General features: G+C 30.4%; 1 protein-coding gene across 1 annotated transcript in view; it reads left to right on the plus strand.

Moving 5' to 3' along the window:
• Positions 1-15358, plus strand: part of mmd (disintegrin and metalloproteinase domain-containing protein mind-meld) — a 2100572-nt gene that overhangs the window by 1706414 nt on the left and 378800 nt on the right. The gene's annotated exons all lie outside the window — the stretch shown is intronic.

Raw genomic sequence — 15358 nt, forward strand, 5'->3', positions numbered from 1 at the left:
TAGGCAGTAGGAAGTTGTTACAAAACCATCGGATGATTCGGTGAAAGCCAACAGTCTTGTACTGATCAACTTAAATATTTTTTGTATCGTATTGTTATACCCTAGTTAATTGTCCATCATTGTTTATTAAATCAAAATTTAAATACTTATTTAAACTCTACTGAATTATCGTTGGTCTACTTATTCCAACGATATTAGCACCACCTTGAAAAACAATATCTTTATATTAAAGGTATATTTGTCATCATAACTATATTCTCTGTCATATAATTAAATAAAAGTGTAATTTAATACTTAGGTACCCAAGTTCTTATTATCTAGTGGTGTTTACTAACTATCGAGTTATTTAATGCTCCAAACACATCTACAGTGTCTAAAAGTCTTACAAGATTGTTTATTTTTTAACTTCCGAAAGAATTTAAGATTATTAGATAAATTTATTAAAATTCTTTGCCAAAAATTTTAATGACTTCTGCTTTGCTTGGAAGTGCTCTCAACATTTTTACGTAGCTATATAAATTTGGAGCATATTCAATACTATGTATATTATTGACGGCTTCATACAAATTTCATTCAAGAACCCACCAAGCTTTAGCTTGGACCGTAGTGTTCTAATATCTGTTTAAAAACAAAGTTTCTGAATAAAATATAGAATGTTTTTTGTTTTTCTCGTGATGAAACCAATTTAAAACTAGTCCATGTAAGGCTTGGCATAGAACTAGTTAAACCGGGTCAGCTCCGATAAAAATAATTTAAATGTATGTTTTTAAAGTTTTTAAAAATTTTCTGCATTAGTCGCTTATTAATGCAGTAAAATTAGTGAATCAACTTTTAAGTGAGACTCTCTGCCCTGAAATGTTACTTATTTTTTGTGATATTAGCCACTTGACCTTTTGTTTGTGTTAGTCAATAATGGCAGTAATGCGATTCTCTTCCTGCTCTAAGCAATTGTTTGGGTCGTGTAATAACTGTTCAGCGAATTCGTTTAAGAGTTTGAGGCTTTTTTCCAACATTTAATGCTAACTATTTGAACTGTTTTGTTTTTGTTTCTGCCCAAGTCGTTCAGCGTCCATGTGTAGTGTATCATAAATGCACGTAAGTTTATTTTATTTTTTGGGAGTGTATTTGTTGGTGCAATTATTTGAGTAAGCCTTCTAATTATTTGTGCTTGATCAATTTTTGTAGAAGGTATTTAAATATCAGCTACGCGCTGATTTCGTATTCCAATGACATTAGGAAAGTTTTTCTGGCTTTTGCTCATAGGGTTTTGATTTTAAGTATTATTTAACAGAAATATTCCATGAATATGATAAAAATTTAAAGCATGTAATTCTAATCTAATTGGTTGTTATCAGTACCTCTACGTCTTATGTTGACATTTAGCAAACAATTTTCTACATAATAAGTTTCAAATAAGAATCTGTGTGCTCTCTTGAATCTCCCTGTAATGATTGCGAGTCTTACCAGGGGCACCAATTTATAACCTTTCTTTTCTCTTGGTGTAAGTTCATCGTAGATGCAATGACTAACAAATAGTTATTTCCGCGAAAACAAAAAAAATTAGGATCCAACACGTGGTTTTTAAAGCCAAACCCCTGCCGTACGGCGGGTTCGTTACCAAGTGCAATTGAGTTAATTCACAGATTTATTTAATGAGAGGAAAAATAAAAGAAAGTTTCTTTTTTTTTTAATTTGTTATATAATCTTTAAATTCCTGCAATTTAAACAGCAATTGCTGAATATTATAACTTTGTTTAGAAAATTTGTTAATACAACCATAGAATTCAACCTTTATACCTCCTCAACTTGAATTATCAGTCGTCGGCTAGAACGAATGTCTTCCAACGATCACCTTAATTGATATAATTTGATTATTTTATTAATCAAATTTCTTATAATTATTCTAGCATCTTCTTAAATAGTTCTAAGAAACTCTTTAACACCTGAAAGGGGAAAACTTACTTTAAAATAAGTGCACAAAAAACTAAATTAATATGAATTGAGATGAAATATTGATTTCAGAAATGATACTCAAGCTATGTGAGAAAACTGTTTTAAAATTCATACGAAACATGAAATCTATTTTGCATAGCTAATTCTCCTTAAGTTATTAAACTTTGCAATTTATTGAGTTTATAAAAGTGGAAGGTCAAGTGGTCGAACAAGGTTTATAGCACACGGTAAGACCAACTTAAGTTATCTCTTGGTAGATGTCAGTTATTAACGTTTCTGGGAACTTGTAAGCACAGCCTAAGGTGACTCTCTCAGATTTCTTTCATCTTATATAAGCGTGCTCTATCTATTAGAGGAACTGGACTACTAGGACATACACAAATATATTGAGCACCTAGTAGAGATCGTAAAAGTATTAACCTTACTAGTAGTTGGACTTCAAAGATGATGACTTTGATCCAGGCTTATCTGCACGACTTGCTTGGATGGTAGACTACTTAGATGACGTATGTCTCTTTTGACTAGGCAGCGCCAAATGATGAACCCTAGCCGTAAGGTGTTTTCACTTCCTGAGAATATTGAGGGCTCTTTATAACTTTGTCATTTCATTTTTTTAAGTCTTCCACCTTCTGGATAAATGCACTCTAGCATTTACTAAACAAACTTTGAAAAAATTACTTGCGCGTAACGTTCAAGTTTAAATTTTAGTAAATAAAACTATCACATATAACTTTATTGAATAAAAAAATTCTAAAACACAGAAAATATTAAACAAAATAAAACTGCTCTAAAATGTTCACCCTTTCGGGATCATGCACTTAAATACTCAAACACGATAGCTGATATAGCTTTAATCGTACATTTACCAGAATAATACTACGGGGCAAGGGAAGCAAAAAAGCTAGAATTCTTAAATCATTACGTGATATAGCCTCAAACTAATTAAACCTTACATATGAATAAAGCTACCCTATGCGTACCAATACACAGTGGCTAACATAAACGTATTAAAAATTTCTTGCAAGACATAAAAAACGATAGATGCTTTGTTTTTGATACAAAAAAACCTACGTTTTTAGGAAAAGTCTTTTACAGTTTAAAGGGTAGAACAAGAAGTTTTGCAAACGAAGTAGCTTTTTGTACATTAGATGATCATACAAACTTGTAATAAGAATACTTTGCTTCCTTTGAAACAGACGCTCAATTAGTTACAATTATTAATAATCTTAAGTAAAACATGGTAAATGTATACGCGACTCTTATGTAAGAGTATTGACAGGTTACTTAAGAAGCTGAAGAAGTGAGGAAAATATTGTATCGCAATAGTCACGCTATTATGCACAATAAGAACTCACACATTTCCTTTGCTCAGCTGTCACACCCTACAGCAAAACAAAATGTATTAGTACACTAACCAGGCAGACATTGATATTTTTTAACTATCTTATATAAAAATAACAACTTTCCTGATCAGATTGTAAAGTTGTTACTTAAGTTGAATAGAACACATTTTTTTAACATTGGGAAAATTTTTAAAACATCGTCATAATAACGGCCCTACACAACCAATAGAACACTAAAAACAGTTATCAGCCTATGTAAATTGCTCTTTCCACACACATTTACTACAGTTTGTATACGGCACCTCACCTACTGTACCAATGTAAACTTACCCTTACACTGACAAAAATGCTCAGATATATCTAAAAGGAGCACAAAATGATACTAGCTTTTACTTCAGATTGAACTCCGATGATAATTGATAACTATTTATAGCAAATTCTCTTTAGCCAAACGACACTGCAAACGCAAGTGGTAGTCATCACTTAGACGCAGCTTCAAGCAAGGACCTGAATAAGCGATAACTGACAACTCAATTTTTGTTAATGTCAAAGTGTTTGTTACAAGAAACAAGTTACAAGAGTCTATATAAATCTATACTATCAAATGTTATTATAATTACAGGTACAAACTTTTTGCTTATGAGATGAACCTCTCAAAACATTGGAACATTACAGACAGTAACTTGAATTATATTTTATAAAAAATGTGTATCTTACCGTCTTACCTTTAAAAAACACCATTTTTTGAGATAGGAACATTGAAAAATTTACTTCTAGAAAAATAGCAAGCCAGGCTTTGTCATGACATGAGAGCTTCAATACTCAAAGCAAGACCTGCGAATCAAGTTGTATTTATAGAAAGAATGGCAACAGCAAGTAATCTAGATCTAGGATTTTAATAGCTTAATGCAATGATGAAACATATATTTAAGCAATAAAATCATTTAAAATAAAAGATTATAGCAGCATTGATAAAAAAGGGTCAAAATCTTTGTCAACTTCTCAATATTTTCGAAAAATTGATTAGACTATAACTTAAAAAGATAACTTTTCAAAATTAAAAGTAGCCGCTACTGTGCAAAGCTCTGGTACTTGCTTGTGTTGACTTCAAACAACCATTCATTTTAATAACTAAAGCGTCCAATGTAATTCTTTGTGCTGTTTTAAGTAAAGGAGAGCCAGAAAAAGACTATTCTATAGCCTATACATCTTGCTCATTTTACAAATGTAAAATAAATTATTGAACATCTAAAAGAGAGTATTTCACTGTTATAATTGTAGTACTATACTATTGATACTATGTGTACAAACAAAAATTTACAATTTATGAAGACCATGATTTTTTGAGATAAATAGAATCGACAAAAGATCCCATGAGTTAACTTTATTGATGGAGAGCGAGACTTCGTAGGTATTACTACACTTGTAAGTACAAACCTGGACGTTTGATTTTATATGCTGACGCATTATCACGCTATGCCACCAATTTCTATGGAAAAAATATTGTAAGAAATAACTTGATTTTTAGAGAAGCGTGAAAAAGTTAAAAAAATTTTAACGTTCTGCAGCAACAGTAACTATGGTCACTCCTACAGCCCAAGCTTTAACAGAGAGTCTAGTAATGATAAAGCATTTTACTTTCGTATGCTATCATTAAGGCCTATTTTTCAAATCTCCAGATAAACAAAAAGATCTTTTGCACGTGCTTACATAATAAGTTACTTATACAATCAAAGCTCAAATAAGCTTGAATGTATTACTACAACAAAACGCGTAACACGAGAAATAAACGAAAGCTCTTTAAATTTTTTTCTCACTATACTGCCAGAAATAGAAGAAGAGCATGGAGATTTCACCCAACCATCAATAGCTCAATGGTTCTTGGGAGCCAAGCTTAAGAAAAACAAAGTTTACCTACTCTGGACAGAACCATGGACACTTTATACTCTGACAATAGGAGAAATACGGTCTTATCTAAAAAGAGAGAAAACCAGTAGACAATAATATCCCAAAGAGATAAGTATCTACATCTGAGTCTTCCAAATATTAAACAAGGTTCACCCTCCAACTCAAGCATAACAGACTATGAGTCACAACATGAATCTATTTATCGAGATAGTGACTAAACAAAATACTTAACCCCTTATCAGAACCATGAGCAGTTAGAATTTCTAAAAATAAAAAGTTGAAACTACGCCTCAAAAATCGTAAGGGTTAAGGTTTAAGAGTAACTCATCAAGTTCTTGAGAAAATTAAATAATTGCTTCTTACAAATGAAGTCTGAAACTACAATCCACAGACCAGAGATCAACACATTAATATGCTTTGGATAGAAGTTCTGATAAAAATAATAATAAAAATTTTACTTAACTGATAGTTCGCAAGATGTAAATCCTAGATGTGAACAAAACAAATTTTTAAAAAATTTTCATCTCATGTCATGTTTCTCAAGACTATTTCATTAACTCTGATAAATTCATGTTAAAGAAATTTTTTTTTCTCAGATCAAAATCATCCATGAGGCAGTACAAAGCTACGTCTACGATAATAGAAGACAATGTCGATAGTATATGAAGAAAGCTTATTGACTCTATTGTCAAACAAGAAGACAGTAAAAATGGAGGAGAGAAACAAGTGGATGGTATAATACTAAATATAACTTCTTGTTCATGTACTAACAAATGAAACAAGCTTATAAAACATCATTACACTCCAAAGCAGAGTTACACGACACAAACTACATGATCTACAGCCACACTTAAAATGGTAAATCAGCAACTAAACTATGTATAGGACGACTTAGTCACTCGTAAAGAAGGAACTATAATGATACCTTCAATAGTAACAGTAACGGTTCGCTTCCAAGTGTTAAGTACGTGGGAATATTTTGTATACACTAAAAATTACATTATAGTGTTTATAACGGCTGACTCAGCAATTAATTTCACTAACAATGAATTATTTTAAGATTTAAATTAAATTCTAGAGTATAAATTTAAGAGAAAACAATCACAAACAAGCGATGTGATAAAGACTACTTAGAAAAATAAATTTGTATTCAATTGAGTTATTAAAGAGAAATAAAGATAAAATTTTGCCTTTATATCTTCAAGTGTGTTTAGCGGGATCAGCCAAGGCCATAGAAAACAATAATATAAAAAAGGGAAAATATTCAGAAAAGGTGAAATAACTGAGAATCTGCAAGATAAATATTTCTCCAAGCAATGAATAAAGAACTCAGTCCTGTACACTTTTAAGTAACTATATGTTTCAGTGACTGTGCTTATTTATTAATAAACTAAGACAAAAAAAAAAAAATGTCACAAAAGTCTCTTTGGTGCGCATAGAGGCATGAATTAAGCCTTTAGAAAAATACAAAAATTATATTACTGGGAAGGTATGAGGAAAGATATTAACAGTTTCGCACAAAAATGTGAAATAAGCTAAAAACAAAAGTTAGCAGTCTCAAAACAAAAGAATCAATGATAATAACTGTCACTTCAGAAAAAGTTTTTCCAAGAATAGCCAATGGTACTGTAGGATTATTAGAAACAATGACTTCTAGAAATAGACATATTAATCATACGATGCGTATTTTCAAAATATTGTGTAGCAGTAGTTATACCAGACATCCGAGGTACCACAGTCCAAGACGCTTTTTCTAGACATTATATAAGTTTGAATAGAGTGCCTGAAACAGTATTTAGTGGTAGTAAAAGAAATTTTCGTAATCGAATACTAACAGCTTCATTACAAATTATGAATTTTAACCCTGAGACTAGTACACTTTACTATCTGTAATCTAACGGTTCACTAAAATATGGCCATGCCTTGCTTGCAAGCTTTTTAAAAAGCTTTTATCAAGCACTCCTTTTAAAACTATAAATAGTTTGTATGACATAAATAATTTTACTCTGGCACCCATTCGCAATCTTTCTATAAAAGATGCAATCGAAATGATACCTACATGTAACGGGTCAAACATCCCACTTTTTGAGACGGCTGCAGAGAAGCATGCCAAGTTATTCCTAAAATAAACGAACATGATCCAAAAAAATTAATTTAAATGCAACTTTTGGGAAAAGCATGACTCTTCACTAAAAATAAAATTTTTGATACCATCGAAGAAATAGCAATATTTTTTACAAACATTTTTGGATCCGCAAAAACATGGCATCAAATAATGGGCTAGCTAGCAATTCTATGCACAACTACAACAAAATAAATTAAAAAATTTCCTAAGAGGGTTACACTGGGTAATAGAAGCGCGTATGGGCCACGCGAACAACCTAGAACCTGCCACAACTAAAGCGATAGAAAGCGAAAAAGACTTTGTCGAAATAGACAAAGTCAAGATGCACGAATAAACTTAATCCAAACTCAAGAAAAATGCTAAATTTGTGAAAGATGAGGGCACACAGCAGGCAATTGCTGGTATCGCTACAATACTAGTAAGGCCGACACTCACCAAGCCACGCCCATGTACAATGCTACGCCATCCACCGCCGAACGTCGTCCTAGCCACTCCCCTGTACCGTTATACACTTAGTCCCCAAAAAAACGCATGTCATGAAGTCAACCATCTCTTAATAATCCTGCACCTACATATCAATCTAACATTTATATACCAAACTAATACACGCAGCAACAAACTTTGAATTCAATTAATAATGATTAAAACATTAAAAAAATGTGCGAGTATTGTGAGAAATTACATATTTTAAGCTTTTAAGAATGCTTCTTTAAATTTCACATCGTAACAGATAAATTTCCCATAGAAACATACAGTCTAATAGGAAACGAGATATTTTGTACTTATCAAGTACAAATTAATTACCGTGGAAATAACTAAAAAATGAGAAATTACGTAATACTTTTCAAAACAAAAACAAATAACGGAAGGCATTTCCAAAAACAGTGGGGACATCCTATCACATGCACAAGTACTCCATACAACTTCTTACACATTAAAAAAACAGAGAACTCTTACTCAGAACCACTCAAAACTGAACATCCAAAACTCACTAGTAATCAAAAAACAAAAAATTCTAAATCATCAAAGATATCTGAGATCCGAAATCATGAAATTTAAAATGACATTCCAAAAGACAAAATTTGAAATGATGAAATAAGAATCAAAATTTCAAAAACTGAAATTCGAGATTATAAAATAAAAAACAATACTCCAAAAGCCGAAATCTGGAATCATGAAATAAAAGCCAAAATTATAATCACCGAAATCTGAAATCAAAAAAATAAAAAACTATTCTATGAACGCCAAAATCCGAAGTCAAGATACAAAAACTTCTGTAATAAACTCCGAAATCTGAAATTCGAAAAACTAGGACTCAAACAACCACGACACATAAATCTAAAACTTGAAATTCCACATCAATCAGGTTTCCATATACAAAAATTTTAAAAATTCTAACCCCAAAAGAAGATATTGCAAAACTGCCGATAATTGCAAAAGCATTGAAGCTGAGAATAATAACGATAATCTGTACGCACAATATCAGGGTACGAATGAAAATGACATGGAAAACAAACTTCTTAAAAGCCTTAAAAGCTTAGAAAAATCTCTTACGTACAGAAATAAAGGCTGCAACCTCACACAGTATTTAAATTTTCTTCAAAAGTATCTAACTACTTAATATCAAGAAGGACTACAAATATTACAAAAACATATTAGCACATATTTAAAAAAACAAAACCCTCAAAAAATCGTACAAGGGAAAGAACGTGCCAACAATTGCTTAAAAACCTCAAATTGCAAATAAAAGGAAAATATGCTCCAAACATCAAAAATAAAAAATCTTACACACATGATTAAACTCAAACGTAACTCCACGCAAGCAAAAAATTCTAAATTAATTACGTCCCGAGCACATCGAGCACAACAAGCTAACAACCATAAAAAATACAATAGTAGACTATGCCAACAGGTTTTACCTCGAAGGTGTAAGTTTACCTGCTACGAATCTTATGAAGCTAAATATCCCAACAATAACTAGTACTCCCATTAAAATCAAGCCTTTCTGGCAACCTCCCGTCTTGCCAGAAGAAATAAACAGACAAGTCGAAAAAATGATTAAGAACAGAGTCATTTAGCCCTCCATGAGCCCTTACGTGGCGCCTGTTTTCTGCGTACCAAAAAAGCCGGGCCCCGACGGACAAAAAAGATATAGAGTCGTAATAGACTTAGAAAACTCAATGACGTAATACCCGACTATAATCATCCAGTACCGAACATAGCAGATATTTTTGACGACATATGTGAATCTAAATATTTAACAGTCTTTGATTTGAAAGCTGGTTATCACCAAATAAACATAAGGAAATGAGACAGACATAAGACTGCCTTTGTGTGCGATCAAGAACTTTTATACTTTAAAAGATGCCTTTTTGGATTAAAAACAAGTGCACCAATATTCTTAGCACTCATATCTGCCTTAATTTTGAACATTAAAGGAGCAGCTTTTTTTCGACAAAATATGTATTCACTTCCAAAAATTTGATAAACACTGTAAAATTATTATTTAATTTTTAAAGAAAACAAGAAAAGCATATTTAGTCTTGCAGCCACAAAAATGCAAATTTTTAAAACAAGAGATAAATTATCTTAGTCACATAGTTAGTTAAAAAGGGCTAAAACCTGACCCAAAAAAGATAAAAGCAGTTAAAGATTTTTCGTGACCCAAAAATCAAAAAAAAGTCCAAAACTTTTTGGATTAGTAAGCTACTACCGTTGATTTGTAGAAAATTTGGCCAAAATATCAACGCCCTTAAACATGCTTTTAATGCTAATTGAATTTACTTTTTTAATTGAACAATATTTCAACAACTAAATTATATGAAATATTTTAAGATTTGAGAGTCTTATTGATAAAAATGTAATTCTCACTTGAATAATAAATTAAATATCGAGGAAAAATCAAATAGACAACGTATAATAAAGACGCTTACAAGAACGTGACAAGAAGACGAGTAAGATACGCTAGTATCGCAGGACATAAGACATTAACTTAAACAGTAGCTCAACGCCTACAATCTACAACGCTGTTCTGCAATCGCTTGACGTGTAACTTACTTTTTTCGACACAATCTACCGTCGCAAAACACAAACCACGCGTGCAACCACAAACAATCCTATAAAACGCTAATCTTGCAAAATTTATTCGGACAAGTACACCAACTAATGTGATTAATTAACAATTTCAACACTCATTACTGTGGATGTACACAAAAATATCATACACAATTTTGACAGCAATTTGTAGTTAATGTAAAATCAGAGAGATCAGCAGTTCTAACCATCAATTACTGTGAAATTACTGCACCACAACTGTGCTCATGTCAGTCGAGCGTAATTAGATTAAGCTCTGATTAGTTGTTACAATATGAGCCTTTTCTCTTTTGTTAAGCGCTCTAAAGTAACTATAAAGGTTAAAAAGAGAGTTCTGTTGCATATTTTAAGCGGATGTAAGACTTAGATCAATGATTTAGCTGCATATTTAAGGCGTGCATTTAAAGAAAACTTAAGACTTAGTTCGGTGACCAATTTATGTAAGAAAAGCTAGAGTAAACTAGGCCACGTGAACTTGCCTAAAAACTAAATCAAGAAAGAACAATAAAGAAAGGACCGTCGGCTTGGGTTACGACATTAAAAGCAGAAGCCTAATTATTGTTGTCACCACGAGTGCGTTTGCGTAAGATTAGAAACATCGTCACGGTCAACTTTGTAAGATCTTGCCACTGGGTGCGCGTAAGCAGTGGGCAACCAACGATCATAGAAGTAACTTAAGTTAAGGAAGCTATAAGATGTATAACATTGCAAATGCAAACCTAAGACGTTATTTCTTATACAATTTGTAAAACTAATTATTCCTGGCTTTTCCTAATTTGTTAAATCATCATATAAGACACTTGTTAATTAAGTAAACTTTTCTTATTTAAAAATATTCTAATAAATAAGTTATATGAAATATTCTAAGATTTAAAATTATAGTTGCCAGAAACATAATTCTCACTAGATTAATAAATTAAATTTTGAGGAAAGTTTAAAAAGACAGCCTATAAAAAAGACGTTTACAAGAACGTCAGATAGAAAGACGAATAAGATACGATACTACCTTGTAACATAAGACATAAACTCAAACAGTAGGTCAACGTTAGATCGGCGTACACTACTGTATGTATATCTCACGATAGAACTTGATACGATAACTTTGAGTTAACAATTTAAAAGAAAAGTATACTATTAGTAAAAACAGATAAGGGCTTTGGGCCAACAGCTGGTTCTTGAAGAACAAAAATAACATTAATTTGTTTGTAGAACGAATCTTTATGATCCGCCCTCTACTAACTGAAGTTCACACGTTACGTCTATACTTATTTTAATACTTAATTATGTTATTTTTGGTTAATATTTTTCTTAATAAGTCTTATAGTTTAAGAAAAATTTTTAATTTTATATTAAAAAATTCAATTTAAGAAGAATTTCCTTATATTAATAAAAATTCAGAAATTTTGTTTTTTTATTATTAAAGAAATAATTAATTTTTTTTTTTCAATTTAATTTTAAAACTTTTACTTTTTAAATTTTATGTATGTCACTTATTATTAACTTTGATTGAATTAACTAGATCATTTACTTTATTCATATTTATGATTTAAATTTAAAAAGCTTATCTTAAAATTTGATAAAAAAAATATTTAAAAAGTACTTGTGTTTCTAAATACTTATCGATATTATCTTTGATTCTGATATTTCAAATATAATGTTTTTAATTTGAACTATATAAAATAGTGAAAATATAATCATTTTTAATCAGTTATAATACTGGTATATTTTATTTTATTTTATTTTTGGAATATAACCATGAATTTAAAGATTAACATAAAGAATTTTAATTTAATTAGAATTAAGAAATCCAGACTCTTTAATTACAAGTAATGAAATTCGTAAATGTTTAGTTACTGCTTTTGCTTTTATTACTGTTTTTTTTGCTAACAACTTTAATAATAGTAGGGTTTGAAAATCATGCAATTTCTCTAATCATAGGGATTTCCGATATGGCTTTCCCTTGAAGACATAACATAAGACTTTTACTTTTACTTCCAATCATTATATTATTAATTTCTAGAATATTTCTTGGGTCGGTACTGGAACAGATAAGACAGCTTATCCACCTTTATCTTCTGACTTCTCTTACATCGGACTATCAGTAAATTTATCAACTTTTTCTTTACATATTGGCGGAGCTTTAAAAATTGTAGGTGTTACGTCAGCGCGACGTATTATTCAAGTCTAAGCTTGCGCTTAATAACTCGGGATCGGAACTGGGCACGTAGGTAGGAAGCGGGGTTAAAAGGTAGATAAATTCTTCGATTTGGCGTTCAGAAGAGGGGGAGCCCAACTGTTCCGATCAGATTGAGGTGATTGTTGAGCAGTAGTGCGAGGCACTCGTTTGTCACGTGCCTTTGATTTGTCAAAACTATCCGACGCGACTTGTCCAAATAGTATCCCCTGCGCGATCTAGAGGTTACCAATACCGTAACGAGTAAATGTAGTTATGCTCTTGAGGTTACGCAAAGGGCAAAATGGTTTAAATTCGCGACCGGTCTAGAAGCCACCAATACAGTCTGGAGCAAAGGTGATCATCCTAGACTTCACGTAAGGAACAACTCTGTTATTTATTCTCGTAGTGTGGCCTTTAACCAACACTGTAATGCGAACTCCAAAAACACGTCTGCATTGAAACGGAGTGGAAAGGCAGAGTCAATTACTTTAATATTTTAAATCGACTTACTTTTATTTTGGATATCCAAACGTACACGTGCCGAACCAACACGCAGTGTCCGAGGTTAAAATTTAAAAACCGCACTTGTGGAGGACTGTAAGATAGCAGAGTTGACCGTTCGAGGGTGAAATTTGAACTGTACTTGCTTCGCTGTAGACTGAGTTGTAGTAGAGGTGGACCTTTACCACTCAGTCTACCTTGAAGGGCTATCGTCGAGATTTTTTTTTTGGGGCCTCCGGGCCTTTTTATAAGGAGAAGTGGACCTTTTGGTCCCTGTTAGAAAAGGAGATCCAGTATTATATAAACATTTTTTTTGATTTCTTAGTTATCCTGAAATTTAAATTTAAATTTTATCAGAACTTAAATTAATCTTTCACATAATTTGTTACGGAGAAGTAAAAAAAGAAATACTTGGAGTCATAGGAATACTTTATGCAATAATTTCTACATATTTATAAGATTTTATTGTTTGAGCTCATCATATATTTACTATTGGTATATTCGTAAATATTTAACCTTATTTTACTTTACCTACTTTGATTGTTACCAATTCTACAGGAATTAAAATTTGAAGATGATTGGCATCTTCACATGAAATAAAATTGAAATTAAACATTAAAAACTTAAGATTATTGGGATTTATTTTCCAATTAACTTTCAAAGGTTTAATAGAAATTATACCTACTAATTTTATTTTTTATTTTTTTTATAAAGCCTATTATGTACGTGCTTATTTTTATTATGCTTTATCCATAGGGGCTGTATTTGACTGATTTGGCGAATACCTTGACGTTATAGAGGTTATCCAGACTCTCACGTATGTTACAATGTAATTTAATGTATTGGTTCTTTAATTTCTGTAATAAGAACTTTTATATGTTTTTATATGATTTTAAAAAGATTTAGAAGAATAAGTTTCTATTTTACTTATGAAAGTTCCTTATAACTTAACTAATTAATTATTTTTTTGCCCTTCCAAGTCTCATTGTATTTATAAAATTCCAAATACTTTTGTTTGATTAAATCTAATTTTTAATATGGCTGATTGATGCCACAAATTTAAAATCAATTTATATTTCTTGTTTCGTTTTTAAAAATAAAATAAAGTTTTAACCAAATTTAGTACAAATTTTTTTATCAGGAAATTTAATATTTTAAGATTCTAATTCTTTGATTATAGAAAATAAGATTATATTTTATGACCATGCTATAATTATTATTATAATAATTATAATTCCAATGATGTTTAATTGAAATTTCATAATATTTAATGCATAGATGTTAATAATTTATTTACAGTTTCAAGATTAAGGATGAAAATTGATGCTATTCCAGGTCAACTTCATTGAATCTAAATTTATTTAAATCTTCCAGGTTTATTTTCTGACAATGCTTTGAAATTTGTGGAGTTAATTCTAGATTCATACCTATAGTTTTGAAATATGATTAATTTAGTAATTTCTAAAATTAAATTAATAATGGTAAACATTCATTTGCAAAAAATTATACCATTTGTTATTTAAAAATTAATTTCTTTAATTTAAGACGTCAGATAAATAGATATTAAGTAAATTTACAACATAAGTGTATAAAATTAAGATAATTTTTTAGTTTAATTATTTTTAATTACTTAAGTAAGACCAATTTTATGATTATAATTAACTTTGTACTTTTGATTTCATTCACTATTAGAATAATTTTTTTTTTTTTTATTATTAACTTTAATTTTGTTAAAACGAAAAATTAAAATAATTTCAAATTTAATTACTTTAGTAAGTGATAAATAACTTATAATCATTATTTAATTCTTTATCTTTAATGAGTTTCTTAAGTGTATTGTTTAAAAACAATTCACATGTTCAAAGTAATTTAAATAGTTTATTGTCAAATTTATTCTTAAATAACATAATTTTTATAAATATTATTAATGTTTTATACTCTGAATTAAAAATGTTATTAAATAAAACTTTAAATTTTATGAACTTTTTATTTTAATAGAGTTATTTCTTATTAAATTTCATTTTATAATTGGAAAGGAATATTTACTTATATTTTTACTTGATATCTATGTATAAAACTGTCCTTATCGTTAAGATTAAGACATTCATGCATATTACTTTTTTAATAAAAAATTATATAATGTGACGTGGCGAATCGAAGGTGTGTATAAGCACGTCACAGAGCCCTTATCATCGCAAATAAACGGCGAGAGTCTCAAAGATAGCTCTCTCTTTTCCTCGTGTATGTGGCTTACTAAGT

Source organism: Copidosoma floridanum, unplaced genomic scaffold (genome assembly GCF_036245765.1).
Source record: "Copidosoma floridanum isolate Cflo_tuat_1 unplaced genomic scaffold, Cflo_Japanese_pri ptg000027l, whole genome shotgun sequence".
In the NCBI taxonomy this organism is placed as follows: domain Eukaryota; kingdom Metazoa; phylum Arthropoda; class Insecta; order Hymenoptera; family Encyrtidae; genus Copidosoma; species Copidosoma floridanum.